Below are 27,489 nucleotides of genomic sequence, written 5' to 3'. Positions count from 1 at the left end.
CTCCATTCAGACTCAGACTGCTGTCATTCAGACTCAGACTGCTGTCATTCAGACTCAGACTGCTCCATTCAGACTCAGACTGCTGTCATTCAGACTCAGACTGCTCCATTCAGACTCAGATTGCTGTCATTCAGACTCAGACTGCTCCAATCAGACTCAGACTGCTCCATTCAGACTCAGACTGCTGTCATTCAGACTCAGACTGCTCCATTCAGACTCAGACTGCGCCATTCAGACTCAGACTGCTGTCATTCAGACTCAGACTGCTCCATTCAGACTCAGACTGCTCCATTCAGACTCAGACTGCTGTCATTCAGACTCAGACTGCTGTCATTCAGACTCAGACTGCTCCATTCAGACTCAGACTGCTGTCATTCAGACTCAGACTGCTGTCATTCAGACTCAGACTGCTGTCATTCAGACTCAGACTGCTCCATTCAGACTCAGACTGCTGTCATTCAGACTCAGACTGCTGTCATTCAGACTCAGACTGCTCCATTCAGACTCAGACTGCTGTCATTCAGACTCAGACTGCTCCATTCAGACTCAGACTGCTGTCATTCAGACTCAGACTGCTCCATTCAGACTCAGACTGCTCCATTCAGACTCAGACTGCTGTCATTCAGACTCAGACTGCTGTCATTCAGACTCAGACTGCTGTCATTCAGACTCAGACTGCTCCATTCAGACTCAGACTGCTGTCATTCAGACTCAGACTGCTCCATTCAGACTCAGACTGCTCCATTCAGACTCAGACTGCTCCATTCAGACTCAGACTGGTGTCATTCAGACTCAGACTGCGCCATTCAGACTCAGACAGCTGCCATTGATGGTCAGATGGTCAGTACCAGAGGGAAGGTCAAGTGTGGGACTGTTCTGGAATGCGGAATTGGGGTTGCGTTCAGTGGAATTACAGTCGGATCACGGACAGTCCAACCAGAAAGGAAATGCCTCCTCCCTCCTTATCCACCTCCTGAGCTGCTCGCTGTATCACTGGTAGCAAGGGCAGTGCCCTCACTATGGTCAGGTTATGGAAGATATAGCAGACCATCACGAATCAGGGCACAAGCTCCAATGAGTACTGCAGGGCTCCTCCAGAGGGGTTAAGGCAGTGGAACTGTTGTTTCAGCATCCCAATGGTCTGCCCTAGGATGTTTCTCTTGGCAACATGGCTCTCATGGTATACACGCTGGGCACCTGTCGTCGGGTTGCAGAGCAGAGTCACAAGCCTTGTGTTAAGCGGATATCTCCTGTTGCACAGCAGCCACCCTCTGGTTTGATCACAACAGGAGACTCCCAGGAGGACGGCGGAAACGCTTTAGAGACATCCTCAAAGCATCCCTGAAGAGATCAAACAACCCCATCAACTCATGGGAGTCCCTGGCTCATGACCATCCTTGAGGGAGAAAGCTCATTCAGGAAGGCATTGTACACCTCGAGGGACTTCATCAGGATCGGAGGTAAAAGCAAAGTCGAGGCATCAGAGGGACTGCACAAACCTCCTAATTACTCATCTACTGGACTATTAAAGCACCACCTGCCCTTCATGTGGCAGTGGATTTATCAGCCATCTCCGAACCCATTGAACTAGAGTGGAAGCAGGTCATCCTCAATCCTGAGGGACTGCCGAAGAAGAAGATCCTCTAGTTTGCCATCCTAGCTGAGGGAACAGCAGTTTGGTGCAGAATGAAAGGATCAAAGAATAGTGGTAAAAAAAATAAAATGAAAGTTTTTTAATCTGAATGCACAAAGAAGCTATAATAAGACAGGGCGGCACAGTGGCGCAGTGGTTAGCACCGCAGCCTCATACCTCCAGCGACCCGGGTTCAATTCTGGGTACTGCCTGTGTGGAGTTTGCAAGTTCTCCCTGTGACCGTGTGAGTTTTTGCCCGGTACTCCGGTTTCCTCCCACAGCCAAAGATTTGTAGGTTGATAGGTAAATTGGCCATTATAAATTCCCCCTAGTATAGGTAGGTGGTAGGGGAATTGTGGGGATGTGGTAGGAATATGGGATTAATGTAGGATTAGTATAAATGGGTGGTTGATGGTCGGCACAGACTCGGTGGGCCGAAGGGCCTGTTTCAGTGCTGTATCTCCAAATAAAAATAGATGAACCAGAGGCACAAACAGAGATAAATGTGTCTGATATAATCAGCATAACATGGTTACAAGGTGACCAAAGTTGGGAAATAAATATTCTAGGATACACAACATTTCAAATAGACAGTAAGAATGGAAAAGGAGGAAGGAGTGGCCGTGATAATAAAGGATGACATATAGACATTAATGAGAAAGGATCATGCCTCAGAAGATCAGGAATCAGAATCAGTATGAGTGGAGATTAGGAATAACAGGGGTCAGAGAATGCTGGTGAGAGCAGTTTATAGGCCCCTAACAGTAGTTAGACAGAGTATTCAGAAAGAAATGTATCAAAGGCAATGTAATAATTGTGTGGGACTTTAATCTTCATATAGACTGGATAGAGCATATAGCATACTTCATACAGCAAATCAAATTGGCAAAGGTAATCCAGAAGATAAGTTTGTAGAATGCTTTCAAGAGAGTTTACTAGAATACACGTTGGAACCAACTAGGGATAAAATCATAAAACGTTTACAGCACAGAAAGAGGCCACTTGGCCCATCGTGTCTCTGCCAGCCGAAAAATGTTCCACCCATCCTAATGCCACCTTCCAGCAATTGGTCCGTAGCCCTGCAGATTATGGCACTCGAGGTGCATATCCAGACTTCTTTTGAATGAGTTGAGGGTTTCTGCCTCAACTACCCTTACAGGCAGTGAGTTCCAGACCCCCACCATCCTCTGGGTGAAAAAGCTTTTCCTCATCTCCACTCTAATCTTTCTACCAATCACTTTAAATCTCTGCCCCCTAGTCACTGACCTCTCTGCTAAGGTAAATAGGCCCTTCACCTCCACTCTATACAGACCCCTCAAAATGTTGTACATTTCAATCGGATCTCCCCCTCAGCCTTCTCTGTTCCAAGAAGAACAACCCCAGCTTTTTCCAATCTTTCCTCATAGCTGCATGTTTCCAGTCCTGGCAACATCCTCGTAAATCTCCTCTGCAACCTCTCTAGTGCAATTACATCCTTTCTGTAATGAGGTGTCCAGAACTGCACACAGTACTCAAGTTGTGGCCTAACTAATGAGTTATATAGTTCCAGGATAACCTCCCTGCTCTTATATTCTATACCTCAGCTAATAAAGGAAAGGATTCTATATGCCTTCTTAACCACCTTATCAACCTGTCCTGCTACCTTCAGGGATCTGTGGACATTCACTCCAAGATCCCTCACTTCCACTAGACCTCTCAGTATTTTCCCATTAATCATGTATTCCTTTGCCTTGTTTGACTTCCCCAAATGCATCACCTCACACTTCTTTGGGTTGAATTCCATTTGCCACTTTTCTGCCCATCTGACCAGACCATCAATATCTTCCTGAAGCCTACAACTATCCTCCTCGCTACCTACCACAAGGTCAATCTTTGTGTCGTCTGCAAACCTCTTGATCATGCCCCCTACATTTACGTCCAAATTATTAATATATATACCACAAAAAGCAGAGGACCCAGTACTGAGCCCTGCGGAACGCCACTGGAAACAGCCCTCCAGTCGCAAAAACACCCATCAACAATTACCCTTTGTTTTTTGCCACTGAGCCAATTTTGTATCCACCTTGCTCCATTTCCCTGGATCCCATGGGCTATTATCTTTTTAATCAGTCTACCATGTGAGACCTTGTCAAAGGCCTTGCTAAAATCCATGTAGATCACATCAACTGCACTACCCTCATTGTTACTTCTTCAAAAAATTCGATCAAGTTGGTCAGACAAGATCTTCCCTTAACAAATCCATGCTGCCTATCCTTGATTAATCTGTGCCTTTCTAAGTGGCAGTTTATCCTGTCTCTCAGAATAGATTCCAATAATTTGCCCACTACTGAGGTTAGACTGACTGGCCTGTAATTATTCGGTCTATCCCTCACTCCCTTTTGAAACAGAGGTACAACGTTAAATGGTAAGAGATTAGAAAGTGTAGATGCACAAAGGGACCTGGGTGTCCTTGTTAATAATTCACTGAAAACTAACATGCAGGTGCAGCAAGCAATTAGGAAGGCCAATGGCATGTTAGCCTTTATCGCAAGAGGATTTGAGTACAGGAGTAGTGAAGCCTTGCTTCAATTGTATAGAACTTTGGTTAGACTGCACTTGGAGTACTGGGTGCAGTTTTGGTCCCCTTACCATAGGAAGGATATTATTGCCATAGAGGGATCAACGTTCACCAGACTTGTTTCCGGGATGGTGGGACTATCCTATGAAGAGAGATTGGGGAAACTGAGCGTGTATTCTCTAGAGTTTCAAAGAATGAGAGGTGATCTCATTGAAAACCACAAAATACTTAAAGGGATAGACAGGGTAGATGCATCTAAATCGTTTCCCCTGGTTGGGGAGTCTGGAACCAGGGGACACAATTTCAAAATAAGGGGGAAGCCCTTAGGACAGAGATGAGGAGAAATTTCTTTACTCAGAGGGTTGTGAATCTTTGGAATTCTCTGGAAGCTCAGTCACTGAGTCTGTTTAAAGCAGAGATTGATAGATTTCTAAATACAAATGACATAAGAGGATATAAGGATAGTGTGGGAAAAAGGCATTGAAGTGGATGATCAGCCATGATTATATTGAATGGCGGGGCAGGCTCAATGGGCTGAATGGCCTACTCCTGCTCCTATGTTCCTATGTTAGCAGTCCTCCAAACCTTCAGCACCACACCTGTATCCAGTGAGGAATGGATAATGATGGTCAGACCTTCCGCTATTTCCTCTCTTGCTTCTTTTAGCAGCCTGGGGTACATTTCACCGGCCCTGGTAATTTATCAACTTTCAAGAATGCCAATCCCATTAATACATCCTCTCTTCCTACATTGATCACATCCAATACTTCACATATAAAGCTATTTTAAATCTAGTATTGTGTAATGAGGCAGGGTTAATTAGTAATCTCATAGTAAAAGATCCTCTGGGGAAATAGTGATCATTATACAATTGAATTCCATAATTAAGATTGACCGCAATATACTTGAGTCCAAAACAAGAATCTTCAACTTAAACAAAGCCAAATACATACGTATTAGGTGAGAGCTGGCTAAGGTTGATTGGGTAAATAGACTAAAAGGTATGGCGGTAAATAAAGAGTGGGAAATATTTATAGAAATATTTACAGAAATGACTCAAAATTTTCAACAAAATACATTCCACTAAAAAATAAAAACTCAGTGAGATAGATCCATCCATGGCTTACTGGGAAGTTAAGGATAGTATTAGGTTAAAAGAAGAGGCTAATAATGTTGCAAAGATGGTAGTAAACTGGAGGATTGGGAGAGTTTTAGAAACCAGCGAAGGATGACCAAAATGTTAATAAAAAGGGAAAAAATTGAATCTGAGAGTTAACTCTCCAGGAATATAAAAACAGAACACAGAGCTTTTACAAGTATATAAAAAGGAAGAAAGTAGCTGAAGTAAATGTTGGTCCCACAGAAGCAGAGACAGGAGAAATTATCATGGGGAATGAGGAAATGGCAAAGACCTTGAAAAAATATTTTGTGCCCCTCTTCACAGTAGGAGACACAACTTACAAACCAGAAGCAGAGGGTAACCAAGGGGCTAATAAGAGTGTAGTAATTAATACCAGCAGAGAAAATGTATCAGGGAAACTTAAGGGACTAAAATATGTCAAGATATGCCTAAAAAAGGTAGCTGCAGGGATAGTGGATGCACTGGTTATGATTTTCCAAAATTCCCTAGATTCTCGAACAGTCCAAGCAAATTAGAAGTTTGCAAACTTAATGCGACTATTCAAGAAAGGAGGGGGAGAGAAAACAGTGAACTATAGGCCAGTTAGCCTGACATCAGTTGTCAGGAAAATGCTGGAATCTATTATTGAGGAAGTCTTAACATAGTATAATCAGACAAAGTCAACATGCATTTATGAAAGGGAAATAGTGTTTGACAATATATTAAGAGTTTTTTGAGGATGTAACTAGTAGGGCAGATAAAGGGAAGCTACTAGATGTAGTATACTTGAATTCCCAAAAGGCATTCAGTAAGGTGCTACCCAGAAGGTTAATTTACAAGATAAGGGCTCATGGAGTTGGGGGTAATATCTGAGCATGGATAGAGGATTGGTTAACGGACAGGAAGCAGAGAATAGGGATAAAAGGGGAATTTTCAAGTTGACAGGCTGTAGGTAGTGGTGTGCCACAAGGATGAGTGCTGGGGCCTCAGCGATTTACAGTCTATATTAATGACTTAGAAAAATAGAGACCGAGAGTAATGTATCTAAGGTTGCTGATGATACAAAGTTAGGTGGGAATGTAAGCTGTGAGGAGGACACAAAGAGGCTGCAAAGAAATATAGACAGGCTAAGTGAGTGGGCAACAAGGTGGCAAATGGGGTATAATGTGGGAAGAGTGAGGTTATTCACTTTGGTAGTAAGAATAGAAAAGCAAAATATTTTGTAAAAGGTGTGAAACTTTTAAATGTTGATGTTAAGAGGGAAGAGGGTGCACTCGTACAATGAGCACAGTGAGTTAGCATGCAGGTACAGCAAGCAATTAGGAAGGCAAATGGTCGGTTAGCCTTTATTGCAAGGGGATTGGAGTACAGGAATAGGAAGTCTTGTTACAATTGTATAAGGCTTTGGTGAGAATGTACCCAGAGTACTGTGCGTAGTTTTTGTAGTATAATGTGATATAGGTTTTTGCCGGGTAGATTATGTAAATAGATTGTAAGCCTCAATACAAGATGTGATGACACAGATTGTACAGAACCTCATGAGAGGAGTATTATAGTGGAAGCCATAGATGCTAGACATTTGTAAATAAACTGCAGTTACCTTAACCCACAGACTAATATCTGCATTCGGTACAAAGAGTACAGTAACCCAGGCAGCGGAAGAGCGATTGTAGAAGAAACAAAAACATTGAAAAACAGAAGAAGGTGGAAAAGTCATTGCCCTTGCCAAAGAACTTTGAGTGGGTAGTAGGCCCAAACCAAGCCGAGGTGCAGCCGAAATGGGTCCAGAGGTTTGACAGGTACCGTTCTGCGTCAGGTTTAGCACAGAGACCAGACAAGGTACAGCTCAGTACATTGTTGTCTGCCATGGGGAATGTGCAGACGACATTCTTATAACACAAGGAATCGATGAGAAGCAGACTATGCTGAAGTTATAAAATCTTTAGAACAGTATTTCAAGATCAGGAAAAACATTATCGTTGAACAGGCAAAGTTTAATAAGCGTACCCAGAGAAAAGGGAAAAGCACTGATCTGTTTATTAATGACCTATAGAAGATCACAGGAGATTGCGCATATGGAAGCTTGCGTCAGGAGTTGATTCAAGATAGAATCATAGCCGGAATTACAGACAATTTGCTGTCATATAGCTATAGTCAAGGGAAGACTTAAGTTTACAAAAAGCCATTCAGTTGAGCAGACAGGCGAAGGATAGAAAATTCAACCGACCCGTAGTTCGAGGCGACAGGGAGAGTCCGATCTTGAAGGCATTAGACTCAGAAGAGTTTGTGGGAATGAAAACAAAAGGAATGGCGCCAAAAAGCCAGAAAAGTGGAAAGGCATTTAGAGGCAGCAGCACTGAATTGCAGTAGGTGTGGTCGAGAGGGGCACCGACAGGAAAATTGCCCAGCCATGGGGGGCAGAATCTTTATGTTGTAAAAAGGAACATTTCCGGTCCATATATCGCAGCAAGAAGGAGATACTGCAGATCAGCAAAGGGACAAGTCATTTAAACAAGAGAATAAACGAGGTATAAGATCAGCAAACAACTGAAACTCCTTTCTTAGGAGAAATACAAGGAGCCAATGAAAATTGTTGGACAGCAGATATCATGGTAGGAGAAAATCAAACTAGTTTTAAATTAAACACGGGAGCAGTGGTTTCTGTCAATTGGATAAGGAACCATGGCTAAAGGGAAGATAAAGAACAACAAACAAGAAGCTATAAGGGCCTGGAGGCACAGAGATGAAAGTTACAGAAGAACTAAGAACGACTTTAAGATATGAGGATAAAGAGATTCCCGAAATGCTGTATATTAATAAGAATTAGAGTATTCATTACTCAGCAGGAAGGTTTGCAGCTGTTATGTAGGGTAGAAGAAATTAAGAGACAAGAGACACAGTGGCGCAGTGGTTAGTACCACAGCCTCACAGCTCCAGCGACCCGGGTTCAATTCTGGGTACTGCCTGTGTGGAGTTTGCAAGTTCTCCCTGTGTGTGTGTGGGTTTTCTCCGGGTGCTCCGGTTTCCTCCAACATGCCAAAGATTTGCAGGTTGATAGGTAAATTGGCCATTATTAATTGCCCCTAGTATAGGTAGGTGGTAGGGAAATATAGGGACAGGTGGAGATGTGGTAGGAATATGGAATTAGTGTAGGATTAGTATAAATGGGTGGTTGATGGTCGGCACAGACTCGGTGGGCTGAAGGGCCTGTTTCAGTGCTGTATCTCTAAAAAAAAAGAAGCAGCCAAGAGTTTTTGGGTTGAATTCCCAAAGCTAACGAGAGGATTGGGAAACTTTTTTTTATTCATTCACGGGATGTGGGTGACGCTGGCCAGGCCAGCATTTGTTACCCATCCCTAATTGCCCTTGAGAAGGTGGTGGTGAGTTTCCTTCTTGAACTGCTGCAGTCCACTTGAGATAGGTACACCCACAGTGCTGTTAGGAAGGGAGTTACAGGATTTTGACCCAGTGACAGTGAAGGAACGTCGATATAGTTCCAAGTCAGGATGGTGTGTGACTTGAAGGGGAACTTGCAGGTGGTGGTGTTCCCATGCATCTGCTGCTCTTGTACTTCTAGTCGGTAGAGGTCGCCGGTTTGGAAGGTGCTGTCTAAGGAGCCTTGGTGCATTGCTGCAGTGCATCTTGTAGATGGTAGACACTGCTGCCACTGTGCATCGGTGGTGGAGGGAGTGAATGTTTGTAGATGGGGTGCCAATCAATCTGGCTGCTTTGTCTTGGATGGTGTTGAGCTTCTTTAGTGTTGTTGGAGCTGCACCCATCCAGGCAAATGGAGAGTATTCCAGCACACTCCTGACTTGTGCCTTGTAGATGGTGAACAGGCTTTGGGGAGTCAGGAGATGAGTTCCTTGCCAGAGGATTCCTAGCCTCTGACCTGCTCTTGTAGGCATGGTATTTATATGGCTACTCCAGTTTCTGGTCAATGGTAGCCCCTAGGATGTTGATAGTGGGGGATTCAGCGACTGAAATGCCATTGAATGTCAAGGGAAGATGGTTAGATTCTCTCTTGTTGGAGATGGTCATTGCCTGGCACTTGTGTGGCGCGAAGGTTACTTGCCACTTATCAGCCCAAGCCTGGATATTGTCCAGGTCTTGCTGAAAACAGAATAACACATCACTGAGAAAAGAAACAGCGCCAGTGTATTTATTCACCAACTCCTCGAAAAGGTTAAAAAAAAATAGAAGCAATGTAGAACCAAAGAGTGATATCAGCAATAATTAAACCTACTAGATGGTGCTCTGGTATGGTTCCAGTAAAGAAACAAAATGGATCTATAAGAATTTGTGTAGACCTCACTGAACTTCATAAAGCAGTGGAGAGAGATCCACCCAACAACATCAGTGGATGAAAGTTTGACAAAACTGGGAAAAAGCTCCATATTTACAAAATTAGGTGCAAATGGTGGATTTTGGCTGAAGTGTCTAAATTGTTGACAATATTTATAACATCATTTGGAAGATTCTGTCACAACAGGTTGCCATTCGGTATTACATCAGCACCTGAGATCTTTTAGAAAATGATAACAAGGATCCTGAAAGGCTTAAGAGGGGATAATCTGTCACATGGATGGCATCCTAATTCATGGAGCAAACCAGAAAGAACACAACACAAGGTAAGAGCAGTATTACAAAGATTAGAATAAGCAGCTCTCATATTGAATGAAAAGTTTGTATTTTCGCAACCAACAGTGAGGTTCCTTGGTCACATAATTGATGGGTCGGGTATCAAGTCAGATACACAAAAGACGAAGGCAACAAGAGATTTCCCAGAACCAAAGAACATAACGGAACTACAAAGATTCATGTGAATGGTGAAGCAGGTAGAGAAATTCTTACCAAATATACCTACTATAAACAAGCTTTTGTGACAGCAGCTAAAGAGCAGTAATATCTGGTGTTGGGGAGAAATCCACAGAAAGTCCTTTGAGAAAATCCAAGAGATGTTAACTTCATCAGAGGCATTAACACACTATGATCCAGAGCTTACGACCATAATTGCAGCAGATGCATCAGCAACAGGATTAGGTGCAGTCTTGATTAAAGTCCAGAAGGATGGAAGACACCGACCTGTATATTTTGCTTCTCATTCATGTCACACATACTGGAGGTGCAATGATACAACAATCATGGACTAACTCTGAAGAGTTATAAAAAAAAACTTTGTCTTAAAAAAAAGAACCTTTACTTTAAAAAGTGAACAATAGTCCAAAATGGCCACCGAAGAAAAAGAGGATTGGCCTTTTGTGTATTCAAACTGTCTGACAAAGACAAAGGACAAATCTTCAAAGCTAAATAGTTAATGCAACCCTTCCTACGCCTATCCTAAAACATTTCAGTAATTGAATGTCTTCTTCTGAAACAAAGGAGGTGGGAAGTAGCCACAAACTGGGCTATTGTGCAATCACTATAGGGAAGAAAGCAGAATGTCGCCTAACAAGAGGTGAGAGATAATAGCTTTGCCTTTAAAAAAAGACTGCCAGAGTGATAGAGTGAGAGAGACTCACTCAGGAGAGAAACAACATCTAACAGCTCCCATTCCAACATGTCAGAAAGCACATGCCCTGTAGAAAAATTCCAACATCTACATTACACAGCAGTGAGAGTTGGAAGTAACCCATCGTCTTCAACAGAATCTTCAATCAAGAGAGAAATTTACAATTGTCTCAGGCCTGCATCCATCTAGAACCTGATTCTCAAGAGAATTCAACAGGGTTATCAAACCTCCACTGAAAGGCACCTTCCTTTTTCCCTTCTCTCAGTTTCTTCATACATGTGTGTGTGTGTGTGTGTATATATACATGTGTGTGTGTGTGTGCGTGTGCACACAAGCAAATGCATGAGTATGCATGGTTGCGACAATTTGGGGATCAGGTGTATTGATCAATAAATGATTGATAATCTGTTTTTAAAAACCTAAAAGAAAACTTGTCAATATCAGTTTATTTGAAAAATAAAATACCAAGTGGCTAAACTCTAATACAAATACACTTGCTGTGGTCAGGTGGGGAGTTGAACAGTGAGAACCACCCAAATCGCACCACGTGGTCGTAACATTCGTTAACTGAAAGTGAAGAGATGTGCAGTTATGAGAAGGAAGCATTGGCAGCAACGTGGGCGGAGAAAGACAGATTTTTGGTCTCTCAGGGAATCGAGGGATATGAGATCAGGTGGGAAAATGGAATTGAGGCCGATTGGCTGCATCCTGCACTGTAACAATTCTGTGATTCTGTGTTCAGTCCCTGAGTTCAGTTCCTGCTCTGTGTTCAGTCCCCGAGTTCAATTCTTGCTCTGTGTTCAGTCCCTGTAGTCAGTTCCTGCTCTGTGTTCAGTCCCCGAGCTGAGTTCCTGCTCTGTGTTCAGTCCCTGTATTCAGTTCCTGCTCTGTGTTCAGTCCCTGAGTTCAGTTCCTGCTCTGTATTCAGTCCCCGAGCATAGTTCCTGCTCTGTGTTCAGTCCCCGAGCTTAGCTCCTGCTCTGTGTTCAGTCCCTGTAGTCAGTTCCTGCTCTGTATTCAGTCCCCGAGTTCAATTCTTGCTCTGTGTTCAGTCCCTGTAGTCAGTTCCTGCTCTGTATTCAGTCCCCGAGCTTAGTTCCTGCTCTGTGTTCAGTCCCTGTATTCAGTTCCTGCTCTGTGTTCAGTCCCTGAGTTCAGTTCCTGCTCTGTGTTCAGACCCCGAGTTCAGTCCCTGCTCTGTGTTCAGTCCCTGTGTTCAGTTCCTGCTCTGTGTTCAGTCCCCGTGTTCAGTTCCTGATCTGTGTTCAGTCCCTGTGTTCAGTTCCTGCTCTGTGTTCAGTCCCCGTGTTCAGTTCCTGATCTGTGTTCAGTCCCTGTGTTCAGTTCCTGCTCTGTATTCAGTCCCCGAGTTCAGTTCCTGATCTGTGTTCAGTCCCTGTGTTCAGTTCCTGCTCTGTGTTCAGTCCCTGAGTTCAGTTCCTGCTCTGCTTTCAGTCCCCGAGTTCAGTTCCTGATCTGTATTCAGTCCCCGAGTTCAGTTCCTGCTCTGTGTTCAGCCCCTGTGTTCAGTTCCTGTTCTGTATTCAGTCCCCGAGTTCAGTTCTTGATCTGTGTTCAGTCCCTGTGTTAAGTTCCTGCTCTGTATTCAGTCCCCTAGTTTAGTTCCTGCTCTGTATTCAGTCCCCGAGTTCAGTTCCTGCTCTGTATTCAGTCCCCGAGTTCAGTTCCTGCTGTGTTCAGTGCCTGTGTTCAGTTCCTCCTCTGTGTTCAGTTCCTCCTCTGTGTTCAGTTCCTGCTATGTGTTCAGTCCCCGAGTTCAGTTCCTGCTCTGTGTTCATGTCCCTGTGTTCAGTTCCTGTTCTGTATTCAGTCCCCGAGTTCAGTTCTCGATCTGTGTTCAGTCCCTGTGTTAAGTTCCTGCTCTGTATTCAGTCCCCAAGTTTGGTTCCTGCTCTGTATTCAGTCCCCGAGTTCAGTTCCTGATCTGTATTCAGTCCCCGAGTTCAGTTCCTGCTGTGTTCAGTCCCTGTGTTCAGTTCCTCCTCTGTGTTCAGTTCCTGCTCTGTGCTCAGTCCCTGTGTTCAGTTCCTCCTCTGTGTTCAGTTCCTGCTATGTGTTCAGTTCCTGTTCTGTGTTCAGTCCCCGAGTTCAGTTCCTGCTCTGTGTTCAGTCCCTGAGTTCAGTTCCTGCTCTGTATTCAGTCCCCGAGTTCAGTTCCTGATCTGTGTTCAGTCCGTGTTCAGTTCCTGCTCTGTATTCTGTCCCCGAGTTCAGTTCCTGATCTGTGTTCAGTCCCTGTGTTCAGTTCCTGCTCTATGTTCAGTCCCTGAGTTCAGTTCCTGCTCTGTATTCAGTCCCCGAGTTCAGTTCCTGATCTGTATTCAGTCCCCGAGTTCAGTTCCTGCTCTGTGTTCAGTTCCTACTCTGTGTTCAGTCCCTGTGTTCAGTTCCTCCTCTGTGTTCAGTTCCTGCTATGTGTTTAGTTCCTGTTCTGTGTTCAGTCCCTGTGCTCAGTTCCTGTTCTGTATTCAGTCCCCGAGTTCAGTTCCTGTTCTGTATTCAGTCCCCGAGTTCAGTTCTTGATCTGTGTTCAGTCCCTGTGTTCAGTTCCTGCTCTGTATTCAGTCTCCGAGTTCAGTTCCTGATCTGTGTTCAGTCCCTGTGTTCAGCCCCTGCTCTGTGTTCAGTCCCCGAGTTTAGTTCCTGCTCTGTATTCAGTCCCCGAGTTCAATTCCTGATCTGTATTCAGTCCCCGAGTTCAGTTCCTGCTCTGTGTTCAGTCCCTGTGTTCAGTTCCTGCTCTGTGTTCAGTTCCTGCTATGTGTTCAGTTCCTGTTCTGTGTTCAGTCCCCAAGTTCAGTTCCTGTTCTGTGTTCAGTCCCCGAGTTCAGTTCCTGCTCTGTGTTCAGTCCCCGAGTTCAATTCCTGATCTGTATTCAGTCCCCGAGTTCAGTTCCTGCTCTGTGTTCAGTCCCCGAGTTCAGTTCCTGCTCTGTATTCAGTCCCCGAGTTCAGTTCCTGATCTGTATTCAGTCCCCGAGTTAAGTTCCTGATCTGTGTACAGTCCCTGTGTTCAGTTCCTGCTCTGTATTCAGTCCCCGCTCTGTATTCAGTCCCCGAGTTCAATTCTTGCTCTGTGTTCAGTCCCTGTAGTCAGTTCCTGCTCTGTATTCAGTCCCCGAGCTTAGTTCCTGCTCTGTGTTCAGTCCCTGTATTCAGTTCCTGCTCTGTGTTCAGTCCCTGAGTTCAGTTCCTGCTCTGTGTTCAGACCCCGAGTTCAGTTCCTGCTCTGTGTTCAGTCCCTGTGTTCAGTTCCTGCTCTGTGTTCAGTCCCCGTGTTCAGTTCCTGATCTGTGTTCAGTCCCCGAGTTCAGTTCCTGCTCTGTGTTCAGTCCCCGAGCTTAGTTCCTGCTCTGTGTTCAGTCCCTGTGTTCAGTTCCTGCTCTGTATTCAGTCCCCGAGTTCAGTTCCTGATCTGTATTCAGTCCCCGGGTTCAGTTCCTGCTGTGTTCAGTGCCTGTGTTCAGTTCCTCCTCTGTGTTCAGTTCCTCCTCTGTGTTCAGTTCCTGTTCTGTGTTCAGTCCCCGAGTTTAGTTCTTGTTCTGTGTTCAGTCCCCGAGTTCAGTTCCTGCTCTGTGTTCAGCCCCTGTGTTCAGTTCCTGTTCTGTATTCAGTCCCCGAGTTCAGTTCTTGATCTGTGTTCAGTCCCTGTGTTAAGTTCCTGCTCTGTATTCAGTCCCCGAGTTTAGTTCCTGCTCTGTATTCAGTCCCCGAGTTCAGTTCCTGCTCTGTATTCAGTCCCCGAGTTCAGTTCCTGCTGTGTTCAGTCCCTGTGTTCAGTTCCTCCTCTGTGTTCAGTTCCTGCTATGTGTTCAGTTCCTGTTCTGTGTTCAGTCCCCGAGTTTAGGTCCTGTTCTGTGTTCAGTCCCCGAGTTCAGTTCCTGCTCTGTGTTCAGTCCCTGTGTTCAGTTCCTGCTCTGTATTCAGTCCCCAAGTTTGGTTCCTGCTCTGTATTCAGTCCCCGAGTTCAGTTCCTGATCTGTATTCAGTCCTCGAGTTCAGTTATCGATCTGTGTTCAGTCCCTGCGTTCAGTTCCTCCTCTGTGTTCAGTTCCTGCTCTGTGCTCAGTCCCTGTGTTCAGTTCCTCCTCTGTGTTCAGTTCCTGCTATGTGTTCAGTTCCTGTTCTGTGTTCAGTCCCCGAGTTCAGTTCCTGCTCTGTATTCAGTCCCCGAGTTCAGTTCCTGATCTGTGTTCTGTCCGTGTTCAGTTCCTACTCTGTATTCAGTCCCTCGAGTTCAGTTCCTGATCTGTGTTCAGTCCCTGTGTTCAGTTCCTGCTCTATGTTCAGTCCCTGAGTTCAGTTCCTGCTCTGTATTCAGTCCCCGAGTTCAGTTCCTGATCTGTATTCAGTCCCCGAGTTCAGTTCCTGCTCTGTGTTCAGTTCCTGCTCTGTGTTCAGTCCCTGTGTTCAGTTCCTCCTCTGTGTTCAGTTCCTGTTCTGTATTCAGTCCCCGAGTTCAGTTCTTGATCTGTGTTCAGTCCCTGTGTTCAGTTCCTGCTCTGTATTCAGTCTCCGAGTTCAGTTCCTGATCTGTGTTCAGTCCCTGTGTTCAGCCCCTGCTCTGTGTTCAGTCCCCGAGTTTAGTTCCTGCTCTGTATTCAGTCCCCGAGTTCAATTCCTGATCTGTATTCAGTCCCCGAGTTCAGTTCCTGCTCTGTGTTCAGTTCCTGCTATGTGTTCAGTTCCTGTTCTATGTTCAGTCCCCAAGTTCAGTTCCTGTTCTGTGTTCAGTCCCTGTGTTCAGTCCCCGAGTTCAGTTCCTGTTCTGTGTTCAGTCCCCGAGTTCAGTTCCTGCTCTGTATTCAGTCCCCGAGTTCAGTTCCTGATCTGTATTCAGTCCCCGAGTTAGGTTCCTGATCTGTGTTCAGTCCCTGAGTTCAGTTCCTGATCTGTGTTCAGATCCTGCTCTGTATTCAGTCCCCGAGTTCAGTTCATGATCTGTATTCAGTCCCCGAGTTCAGTTCCTGATCTGTGTTCACTTCCTGCTCTGTATTCAGTCCCCGAGTTCACTTCCTGCTCTGTGTTCAGTACTTGTGTTCAGTTCCTGCTCTGTGTTCAATCCCCAAGTTCAGTTCCTGCTCTGTGTTCAGTTCCTGCTATGTGTTCAGTCCCCGAGTTCAGTTCCTGATCTGTGTTCAGTTCCTGCTCTGTATTCAGTCCCCGAGTTCAGTTCCTGCTCTGTGTTCAGTCCCTGCTCTGTGTTCAGTCCCTGTGTTCAGTTCCTGCTCTGTATTCAGTCCCCGAGTTCAGTTCGTGCTCTGTGTTCAGTCCCCGAGTTCAGTTCCTGCTCTGTGTTCAGTTCCTGCTCTGTGTTCAGTCCCTGTGTTCAGTTCCTGCTCTGTGTTCAGTCCCCGAGTTCAGTTCCTGGATGGTGTCGAGCTTCTTGAGTGTTGTTGGAGCTGCACCTAACCAGGCAAGTGGAGAGTTTTCCATCACACTCCTGACTTGTGCCTTGTAGATGGTGGATGGGCACTGGGGAGTCAGGAGGTGAGTTACTCACCACAGAGCTCGCAGCCTCGGACCTGCTCTTGTAGCCACGTTATTTAAGTGGCTACTCCAGTTCAATTTCAGGTAAATGGTAAATACCAGGATGTTGATATTGGGGGATTCAGTGATGGTAATGCCATTGAATGTCAAGGGGAGAAGGTTAGATTCTCTCTTGTTGAAGATAGTCATTGCCTGGCACTTGTGTGGCGCAAATGTTACTTGCCACTTATCAGCCCAAGCCTGGATATTGTCCAGGTCTTGCTGTATTTCTACACGGACTGCTTCAGTATCTGAGGAGTTGCAAATGGTGCTGAACATTGTGCAATCATCAGAGAACATCCCCACTTCTGACCTTATGATTGAAGGAAGGTCATTGACGAAGCAGCTGAAGATGGTTGGGCCTAGGACACTACCCTGAGGAACTCCTGCAGTGATGTCCTGGAGCTCAGATGATTGACCTCCAACAACCACAACCATCTTCCTTTGCACTAGGTATGACTCCAACCAGCAGAGAGTGTTCCCCCTGATTCCCATTGACTCCAGTTTTGCTCGGGCTCCTCGATGCCATACTCGTTCAAATGTTGCATTGATGTCAAGGGCAGTCACTCTCACCTCACCTCTTGAGTTCAGCTCTTTTGTCCATGTTTGACCCAAGGCTGTAATGAGGTCAGGAGCTGAGTGGCCCTGACGGAACCCAAACTGAGCATCACTGAGCAGGTTGTTGCTGAGCAAGTGCCGCTTGATAGCACTGTTGACGATACCTTCTATCACTTTACTGATAATCGAGAGTAGACTAATGGGGTGGTAATAGGCTGGATTGAATTTGTCCTGCTTTTTGTGGATAGGATATATTTGGGCAATATTCCACACTGCCAGGTTGATGCCACTGTTGTAGCTGTACTGGAACAGCTTGGCTAGGCGTGTGATTAATTCTGGAGCACAAGTCTTCAGTACTATTACAGGAATGTTGTCAGAGTCCATAGCCTTTGCAGTATCCAGTGCCTTCAGTCATTTCTTGATATCACGCGGAGTGAATCGAATTGGCTGAAGTCTGGCATCTGTGATCCTGGGGACTTCAGGAGGAGGCAGAGATGGATCATTAACTCGGCACTTCTGGCTGAAGATTGCTGCAAATGCTTCAGCCTTATCTTTTTTGCTGATGTGCTGAGCTCTCCCATCATTGAGGACGGGGATATTTGTGGAGCCACCTCCTCCAGTTAGTTGTTTAATTGTCCACCAACATTCATGACAGAACGTGGCAGGACTGCAGAGCTTAGATCTGATCCATTGGTTGTGGGATTTTTTAGCTCTGTCTATCACATGTTGCTTAGGGTGTTTGGCATGCAACTCATCCTGGGTTGTAGCTTCACCAGGTTGGCATCTCATTTTGAGGTATGCCTGGTGCTGCTCATGGCATGCCCTCCTGCACTCTTCATTGAACCAGGGTTGATCCCCTGGCTTGATGGTAATGGTAGAATGGGGGATATGCCGGGCCATGAGGTTAGAGATTGTGGTTGAGTACAATACTGCTGCTGCTACTGATGGCCCACAGTGCCATCATGGATGCCCAGTTTTGAGTTGCAAGATATGATCGAAATCTATCCCATTTAGCACGGTGGTAGTGCCCCACAACACGATGGAGGGTATCCTCAATGTGAAGACAGGACTTCGACTCCACAAGGACTGTGTGGTGGTCACTCCTACCAATAGTGTCATGGACAGATGCAAGTGCAGCAGGCAGATTGGTGAGGATGAGGTCAAGTATGTCTTTCCCTCTTGTGGTTCCCTCACCACCTGCCACAGACCCAGTCTAGTCGCTATGTCTTTTAGGGCTTGGTCAGCTCGGTCAGTAGTGGTGCTACCGAGCCACTCTTGGTGATGGCCATTGATGTCCCCCACCCAGAATACATTCTGCACCCTTGCAGTGCTGCCTCTAAGTGGTGTTCAACATGGAGGAGTACTGATTCATTCGCTGAGGGAGGACGGTAGATAGTAATCAGCAGGAGGTTTCCTTGCCCATGTTTGACCTGATTGCATGAGAATTCAGAGGGTCTGGAGGACTCCCAGGGCAACTCCCTCCTGACTGTATACCATTGTGCTGCCACCTCTGCTGGGTCTGTCTTGGCAATGGAACAGGACATACCCGGGGATGGTGATGGCGGTGTCTGCAACATTGTCTGTAAGGTATAGTATGACTATGTCAGGCTGCACAGATGGAAGGACGTGGGTAGGGCCAGCCTGTACCAACAGCTGCTCAAGTGGTGCAATGTGCAGCTGGGCCAACTCAGGCCCCTGCTCACTGAGATCGAAGGTCAACTCAGTCCTAGGTGGTTGCCACAGACACAAAGAAGCCAGTCGCCTCACACCAACTTGTATTTATATAGAATCTTTGACATCCCATCGGACAATAAGAAAACAATGGGCACCAAGGCAAAGAAGGAGATCTGAGGACAGGTGACCAAAAGGTTGGTCAAAGAAGTGGGTTATAAGGGGTGGGGTGAAGGGAGGTGCATAGTTTAGACAGGGAATTCCACAGTGTGATGCTTACTCAGCTGAAGACATGACTGTTGATGGTGGGATGGAGGAAGGGCGTGGGCTTGAATTCAGAGAAATAGAGATTGAGGTGGTAATAGGGTAGAGGAGATATGGAGGGGCAAGGCCATGGAGGGATTAAAACACTGGATAACATGTAAAAGAAAAACACTGTTAGGTTCCACAATGCATCTCTGGTGCAATGCAAGGGAAGCAACGTACTGGCAAACACTAGCAACACAGGACAATCGCACTTAGGGCAATAACATTATCTAGGACTTCATCTGTACTGTATCTAACTGGGGCTTGTTATGTGTTGCATATTCAACTACAGGAATGGTATGTTTGTCAGTTTAGTAAGAAATGAAACCAATGTAGGTGAAGGTTTATTTGATAAAGGCATGTGACTATGGTGGGACGATATGGTATGTGAGTTTGTTCAATGAGAGTCTGGCAATTAGTTTTCACAGTTGATCCACAGATAACATTGACCCTGGGATAATGTTGTCCAGGTTTTTATGAAAACAAAGCATGGAGTTGCATCCCTAAAGCCATCTACATGGCTGCTGGAAAAAGGAACATTCATTTCCCTTGACTCTCTAAAAAGGTTAAATCCATCCAAAGGTTGGGGATCTGGGATGGTATTCCAACACCTCCCTCACATTGCTGGGTAGAATAATATAGAAAGTGCCTTTTCTATTCAGTAATCCTTCCACATTAGGTAGCTGACAACCACTTTTTCCTTTGCAACATTTGTCGCTATTTTACTGATACTTAGTCAGTGCTCCTTTAAACTTTTCTCTGTTGTTTGACCCAAATTATAAATGCCCCAATCCCCTCATCCTTCCAGTTCTCTACATTCTCCCAACACTTCTATGTGAAAATGAGCGACTCTAACTAATTCCATTTCAGGAGCCTTGAATGTGTAACTCCGCACTCCCATCAGTTTTCTTATCCTCATACAGTCGGCAGGTTGGTCAAAACCCAACCTCAGTGTCACCTAATCACTACTTGCAGATCTAGTTCACTTCTCCTGTAGGATGACCCTTAAACCTGTATGATTCAGTAAGCTTATCCTCAAAAGAAGGTCTTACCCCTCTATCAGATACAACACACCTGGATGACAGGATGAGTTGAGATGAATGAGGAGCAAGAGCAGATGGATTGATGGACAGCTTTGGGGAACCAGGCCTACCTTGCTGCCATGCTTGCTAGCTTTTTTGTCAACAAACCTGTCATGGAGATACTCCGCTTTCTTCAGTCTGCCCTGAATTTGCCCAACCGGGTTTCTGTTCTTCATTGGAAGATTTGGGATTAGATATCTGACATTTGGGAAAACACACAGCTTGGGACGCTCCCGCTACATCACCAAAACTTCGCTACAGTGAAAGGAGAGGAGACAAAATTCCTGGTGATGATGGTCAAGATCTTGCCCTGCTGAGCAGGGATGTGATGGGAGGCTCTGCCTTGCAATAGGAGGGACAGGGGGTAGGTCCAAAACACAAACACAAGTGGTGGTGTGCACAAGGGCAGAATCTTTCACTGATCTCTCAGCTCTTGGTGCTGCTTCCTATTAACTGAACACTTTCCATGAATGGTCAACAGCAGGAAAACTCAGGGGGAAGTGGGGAAAACTCTCCGTTGGTTGGAGTCATACCTAGCTCAAAGGAAGATAGTTATGGTTATTGGAAGTCAATAATCTCAGTCCCAGGACATCACTGCAGTAGTCCCTCAGGGTAGTGTCCTAGGCCCAACCATTTTCAGCTGCTTCATCAATGACCATACTTCCATCATAAGGTTAGAAGTGGGGATGTTCGCTGATGATTGCACAATGTTCTGCGCCATTCGCGACTCCTCAGATACCGAAGCAGCCCATGTCCAAATGCAGCAAGACCTGGACAATATCCAGGCTTGGGCTGATAAGTGGCAAGTAACATTCATTCCACACAAGTGCCAGGCAATGACCAACTCAAACAAGAGAGAATCTAACCATCTCCCCTTGATATTCAATGGCATTACCATCGATGAATCCCCCACTATCAACATCCTGGGTGTTACCATTGACCAGAAACGGAACTGGAGTAGCCATATAAATACTATGGCTATAAGAGCAGGTCACAGGCTGGGAATTCTGAGTAACTCACCTCCTGTCTCCCAAAGCTTGTCCATATCTGCAAGGCACAAGTCAGGAGTGTGATGGAATACTCTCCACTTGCCTGGATGGGTGCAGGTCCAACAACACTAAAGAAGCTCGAAACCCTTCAGGACAAAGCAGTCCACTTGATCGGCACACCATCCACCACCTTCAACATTCACTCCCTCCACCACCAACAAACTGCGGCAGCAATGTGTACCATATACAAAATGCACTGCAGCAACTCACCAAAGCTCCTTAGACAGCACCTTCCAAACCTGCAACCTCTGCCACCTAGAAGGACAAGGGCAGCAGATGCATGGGAACATCATCACCTGCAAGTTGCGCTCCGAGCCACACACCATCCTGACTTGGGACTATATCGCCATTCCTTCACTGTCGCTGGGTCAAAATCCTGGAACTGCCTTCCTAACAGCACTGTGGGTGTACCTACACCCCAAGGACTGCAGCGGTTCAAGAAGGCAGCTCACCACCACCTTCTCATGGGCAATTAGGAATGGGCAATAAATGCTGGCCGAGCCAGCGATGCCCACATTCCACGAAAACATAAAAAAAGGAACTGCATCTGTGTCCACCTTTTTATCCGGTCTTTGTTGTTTATGTACCACTCTACAAATTTGTGACATTAAGATTTCTACCATTTTTGACAGGTTTTTTTAATAGAGATTTTGGTGCTGCTCCTCTGAATATTGTGATTCTAAAACTGTCTCTGCAATGAACAGTACAGCTCCTTTATATTCAACTCAGATTCTCAACTGAGTGTACCAGAAGAGCAGCCATGAGACCAGGTCAAACAATTCACAACATGGCAGAGCATATGCACTCACAGGTAAGAGTTAGTTCTCACAAAAGAATCAGCCCTATCAAACCAAAAGCTGACTATTGCTCATAAAATTGGTGAGGACGAGGCCAAGTATGTTTTTCCCTCCTGTTGGTTCCCCCACCACCTGCCGCAGACCCACTCTAGCAGCTATGTCCTTTAGAACTCGGCCAGCTCGGTCAGTAGTAGTGGTGCTACCGAGCCACTCTTGGTGATGGACATTGAAGTCCCCCACCCAGAGTACATTTTGTGCCCTTGCCACCCTCAGTGCTTCCTCCAAGTGCTGTTCAACATGGAGGAGTACTGAATCATCAGCTGAGGGAGGGCAATAGGTGGTAATCAGTAGGAGGTTACCTTGCCCATGTTTGACCTGATGCCATGAGATTTCATGGGGTCCGGAGTCGATGTTGAGGACTCCCAGGGCAACTCCCTCCCTACTGTAGACCACTGTCCCACCACCTCTGGTGGGTCTGTCCTGCCGGTGGGACAGGACATACCCGGGGATGGTGATGGCAGTGTCTGGGACATGGTCTGTAAGGTATGATTCCGTGAGTCTGACTATGTCAGGCTGTTGCTTGACTAGTCTGTGGGACAGCTCTCCTAATTTTGGCACAAGCCCCCAGATGTTAGTAAGGAGGACTTTGCAGGGTTGACAGGGCTGGGTTTGTCGTTGTCGTTTCCGGTGCCTGGGTCGATGCCGGGTGGTCCGTCCGGTTTCATTCCTTTTTATAGACTTTGCAGCTGTTAGGTACAACTGAGTGGCTTGATAGGCCATTTCAGAGGGCATGTAAGAGTTAACCACATTGCTGTGGGTCTGGAGTCACATGTAGGCCAGACCAGGTAAGGACAGCAGATTTCCTTCCCTAAAGGACATTAGTGAACCAGATGGGTTTTTACAACAATCGACAATGGTTTCATGGTCATCATTAAACTAGCTTTTAATTCCAGATTTATTAATTAAATTCAAATTCCACCGATACTGATCACTGATAAGACTGTGTGATGTGTGTCAAGGTGACACTGATAGACTGTGTGAGGTGTATCAGGGTGACACTGATAGACTGTGTGATGTGTGTTGGGGTGACACTGATACACTGTGTGAGGTGTGTTGGGGTGACACTGATAGACTGTTTGAGATATGTCGGGGTGACACTGATACACTGTGTGAGGTGTGTTGGGGTGACACTGATAGACTGTGTGAGATATGTCGGGGTGACACTGATACACTGTGTGAGGTGTGTTGGAGTGACACTGATACACTGTGTGAGGTGTGTTGGGGTGACACTGATGGACTGTGTGATGTATGTCGGGGTGACACAGATAGACTGTGTGAGGTGTGTTGGGGTGACACTGATAGACAGTGTGATGTGTGTTGGGGTGACACTGATAGACTGTGTGAGGTGTATCAGGGTGACACTGATAGACTGTGTGATGTGTGTCAAGGTGACACTGATAGATTGTGTGATGTGTGTTGGGGTGACACTGATAGACTGTGTGAGGTGTGTTGGGGTGACACTGATAGACTGTGTGAGGTGTGTTGGGGTGACACTGATACACTGTGTGAGGTGTGTTGGGGTGACACTGATAGACTGTGTGAGATATGTCGGGGTGACACTGATACACTGTGTGAGGTGTGTTGGGGTGACACTGATAGACTGTGTGAGATATGTCGGGGTGACACTGATACACTGTGTGAGGTGTGTTGGAGTGACACTGATACACTGTGTGAGGTGTGTTGGGGTGACACTGATGGACTGTGTGATGTATGTCGGGGTGACACAGATAGACTGTGTGAGGTGTGTTGGGGTGACACTGATAGACAGTGTGATGTGTGTTGGGGTGACACTGAGAGACTGTATGATGTATGTCAGGGTGACACTGATAGACTGTGTGATGTGTGTTGGGGTGACACTGATAGACTGTGTGATGTATGTCAGGGTGACACTGATAGACTGTGTGATGTGTGTTGGGGTGACACTGATAGACTGTGTGAGATATGTTGGGGTGACACTGATAGACTGTGTGATGTGTGTTGGGGTGACACTGATAGACTGTGTGAGGTGTGTTGGGGTGACACTGATAGACTGTGTGATGTATGTCAGGGTGACACTGATAGACTGTGTGATGTGTGTTGGTTTGACACTGATAGACTGTGTGATGTGTGTTGGGGTGACACTGATAGACTGTGTGATGTGTGTTGGGGTGACACTGATAGACTGTGTGAGGTGTGTCGGGGTGACACTGATAGACTGTGTGATGTATGTCAGGGTGACACTGATAGACTGTGTGATGTGTGTTGGGGTGACACTGATAGACTGTGTGAGGTGTGTTGGGGTGACACTGATAGACTGTGTGATGTATGTCAGGGTGACACTGATAGACTGTGTGATGTGTGTTGGTTTGACACTGATAGACTGTGTGATGTGTGTTGGGGTGACACTGATAGACTGTGTGATGTGTGTTGGGGTGACACTGATAGACTGTGTGAGGTGTGTCGGGGTGACACTGATAGACTGTGTGATGTATGTCAGGGTGACACTGATAGACTGTGTGATGTATGTCAGGGTGACACTGATAGACTGTGTGAGGTGTGTTGAGGTGACACTGATAGACTGTGTGATGTATGTCAGGGTGACACTGATAGACTGTGTGATGTGTGTTGGGGTGACACTGATAGACTGTGTGAGATATGTTGAGGTGACACTGATAGACTGTGTGATGTGTGTTGGGGTGACACTGATAGACTGTGTGAGGTGTGTTGGGGTGACACTGATAGACTGTGTGATGTATGTCAGGGTGACACTGATAGACTGTGTGAGGTGTGTTGAGGTGACACTGATAGACTGTGTGATGTATGTCAGGGTGACACTGATAGACTGTGTGATGTGTGTTGGGGTGACACTGATAGACTGTGTGATGTATGTCAGGGTGACACTGATAGACTGTGTGATGTGTGTTGGGGTGACACTGATAGACTGTGTGATGTATGTCAGGGTGACACTGATAGACTGTGTGATGTATGTCAGGGTGACACTGATAGACTGTGTGAGGTGTGTTGAGGTGACACTGATAGACTGTGTGATGTATGTCAGGGTGACACTGATAGACTGTGTGAGGTGTGTTGAGGTGACACTGTTAAGATATTGAAGAATGATGTCTTCGTTATTTCCCAGTGATCCCAGTATTATTGCATGACCCTGTGATTTTCCCTTCGGGTCTCATGATCCTAGCATATCCCAGGTTGGTGCCAGAATATCCCAGTAGAATTCCTGCAACCCCCATGAAGACCAGTTCTGATCACGTGACTCCATGGCTGGAATTTTACTTTACAGAAAAGTTGGTGGCGATCCCGCCTCCGCCTGGCCTGGGGATGTTTATGGCATCGATGGCGGCCCTTCTTCGAGCACAGGGTGCCTGATCATGAGGGTACCCCGCCCCCCCCCCCGCCCCCCTCAGGCTGTCAGAAAGCTGCCTGCTTTTGTCAGGTGACTTTTCTCAGGCCTGGGCCGCCTGACTGGCCAAGGGTAATATCCCCATGGTGGGGGGCAGAGGCCCATAAGTGGCCGTTCACTGGCCACTTAAGGGCCCTGATTGGCTTGGGGTGGGTGGGCTGGATTTTGCCACCGCCCTGTGTAAAATGGCAGTGGAGGCGGGACTGGGTCAGGAAGGGCCCCCTGACCCACTTCATTTTACACTCCCCCCGCCACCAACCCGCTCTTTGGGGTGGGGGGGGGGGTGTAAAATTCCAGCCCATGTTTTCCCAAACTGATCCCAGTGATACGAGCGTATCCCAATCTAATCCCGTCATTTTCTGATTTTCACATATCCCAATCTGTTCCCAGCATCATATCAGCACCAAGCTCATTCTCCCCTCCACACCACTTTGTGTATTCCGAAGGGGCCATAGTCCTGTGACACCCTGGTCCTGTCGTCAATCACCCCCAACACCTCCTCCCTTTCCTACTGAACCTTTCCATGCAACACTTGCTCTTTTACCTCCACCTTTCTCACCTTCCAAGGCCCCAAACACTCCTTCCAAGTGAAACAGTGATTTAACCTGCTGAGTATTTTGAGCGCTTTTTTTTATTGCTAAAATATCACTGTCTGATCCTTAGACTCTTGACTAACCCAGCCTGCTTCCACTGACCCGAAATTATTTTGTTTGATCCCATGACCTTACGATATCCTGGTCTGATCCCAGTGATCCTAGCCTATCCCTATCACATTCTATTGTATTAGGATATTCCCAATTTACTCCAATGCCCATAGATAACCTGTTCTTATCCAAGGACTATAATTAACTCACATTCCAGGACCCTTGGATATCCTGATCTGATGTGAAGATTTTGGTTTATCTTGATCTATCCCAAAACCACAGGATATCAGGTTCTGATCCCCACAATCCGAGGATATCCCAGTCTCACTCCGTGAATCTATCAGATTCCAGTCAGCTCCCATTTATCCAAGGATATTTCCACGACTTTAGGATAATGCAGTATTTTCCCATAACCTTAGAATATCCCGGTCTCACCCAGTTAACCCCACTACACCTTGGACTCACCACATCCTGGATGTCCTGGTCTGATCCCACAACTATAGAATATCCCAGTCTCAGCCCAGTAAATCCCTGTGATTTCCCAGTTTGATCCTGAGATATCCTGGTCTGATCCCAGTGATCCTGGGATATCCCGGTCTCGTGCTGGTCTAAGCTCTATCCCTTTAACTCGCCGAGCTGTCCCAGTCCGACACGCATGAGGATCGGAGAGAGACCGAAACTAAACAGCACTGACTCAGAGCCTGGTGCTGCCGAGCCCAGCCGAGCCGAGCCGAGCCCAGCTGCGGACACTGCCAGGAAAGCGGTGAAAGTCCGAAAGCACTTACCGGGGGCACAGCGAGAGCCGGGCCAGGCTGGGCTGAGCTGCTCCACACCAGGAAGTATAGAGCTGAGCAGATTGTGTACAGCGCTGGAGAGCAGGCAGAAATCACACTTCCCCCAGAGAGAGAGAGAGAGAGGGCAGATCCAACCAACAGGGGGAGGAACAGAGAGAGAGAGGAGGAACAGAGAGAGAGGAGGAGGAGGAACAGAGAGAGAGAGAGAGAGGGCAGATCCAACCAACAGGGGGAGGAACAGAGAGAGAGAGAGAGAGAAGGAACAGAGAGAGAGAGAGAGGAGGAACAGAGAGAGAGGAGGAGGAGGAACAGAGAGAGAGGAGGAGGAGGAACAGAGAGAGAGAGAGGAGGAACAGAGAGAGAGGAGGAGGAGGAACAGAGAGAGAGAGAGAGGAGGAACAGAGAGAGAGGAGGAGGAGGAACAGAGAGACAGAGAGAGGAGGAACAGAGAGAGAGGAGGAGGAGGAACAGAGAGAGAGAGAGAGGAGGGACAGAGAGAGAGAGAGAGGAGGAACAGAGAGAGAGAGGAGGAACAGAGAGAGAGGAGGAGGAGGAACAGAGAGAGAGAGAGGAGGAACAGAGAGAGAGAGAGGAGGAACAGAGAGGGGCGGAGGAACAGACAGAGAGGGGAGGAGGAACAGAGAGAGAGAGAGAGAGAGAGGAACAGAGAGAGAGAGAGAGGGCAGATCCAACCAACAGGGGGAGGAACAGAGGGAGAGAGGAGGAACAGAGAGAGAGGAGGAGGAGGAACAGAGAGAG

At 46.5% G+C, this 27,489-nt stretch overlaps 1 protein-coding gene across 1 annotated transcript in view; it reads right to left on the bottom strand.

Annotated features, from left to right (window-relative positions):
- Positions 1 to 27,289, bottom strand: part of LOC137376944 (CD82 antigen-like) — a 199,176-nt gene extending 171,887 nt beyond the window's left edge. Inside the window, exon 1 of the mRNA XM_068045912.1 lies at positions 26,722 to 27,289. The gene's annotated coding sequence lies outside the window, so the exon portion shown is untranslated. The remainder of the gene's footprint in view (positions 1 to 26,721) is intronic.
- Between the last annotated feature and the right edge of the window lie 200 nt (positions 27,290 to 27,489).

Source organism: Heterodontus francisci, chromosome 14, assembly GCF_036365525.1.
Source record: "Heterodontus francisci isolate sHetFra1 chromosome 14, sHetFra1.hap1, whole genome shotgun sequence".
NCBI classification, from domain to species: Eukaryota; Metazoa; Chordata; class Chondrichthyes; order Heterodontiformes; family Heterodontidae; genus Heterodontus; species Heterodontus francisci.
The sequence above is the reverse complement of the archived record's forward strand: the minus strand, read 5'-3'. Positions and strand labels throughout refer to the sequence as shown.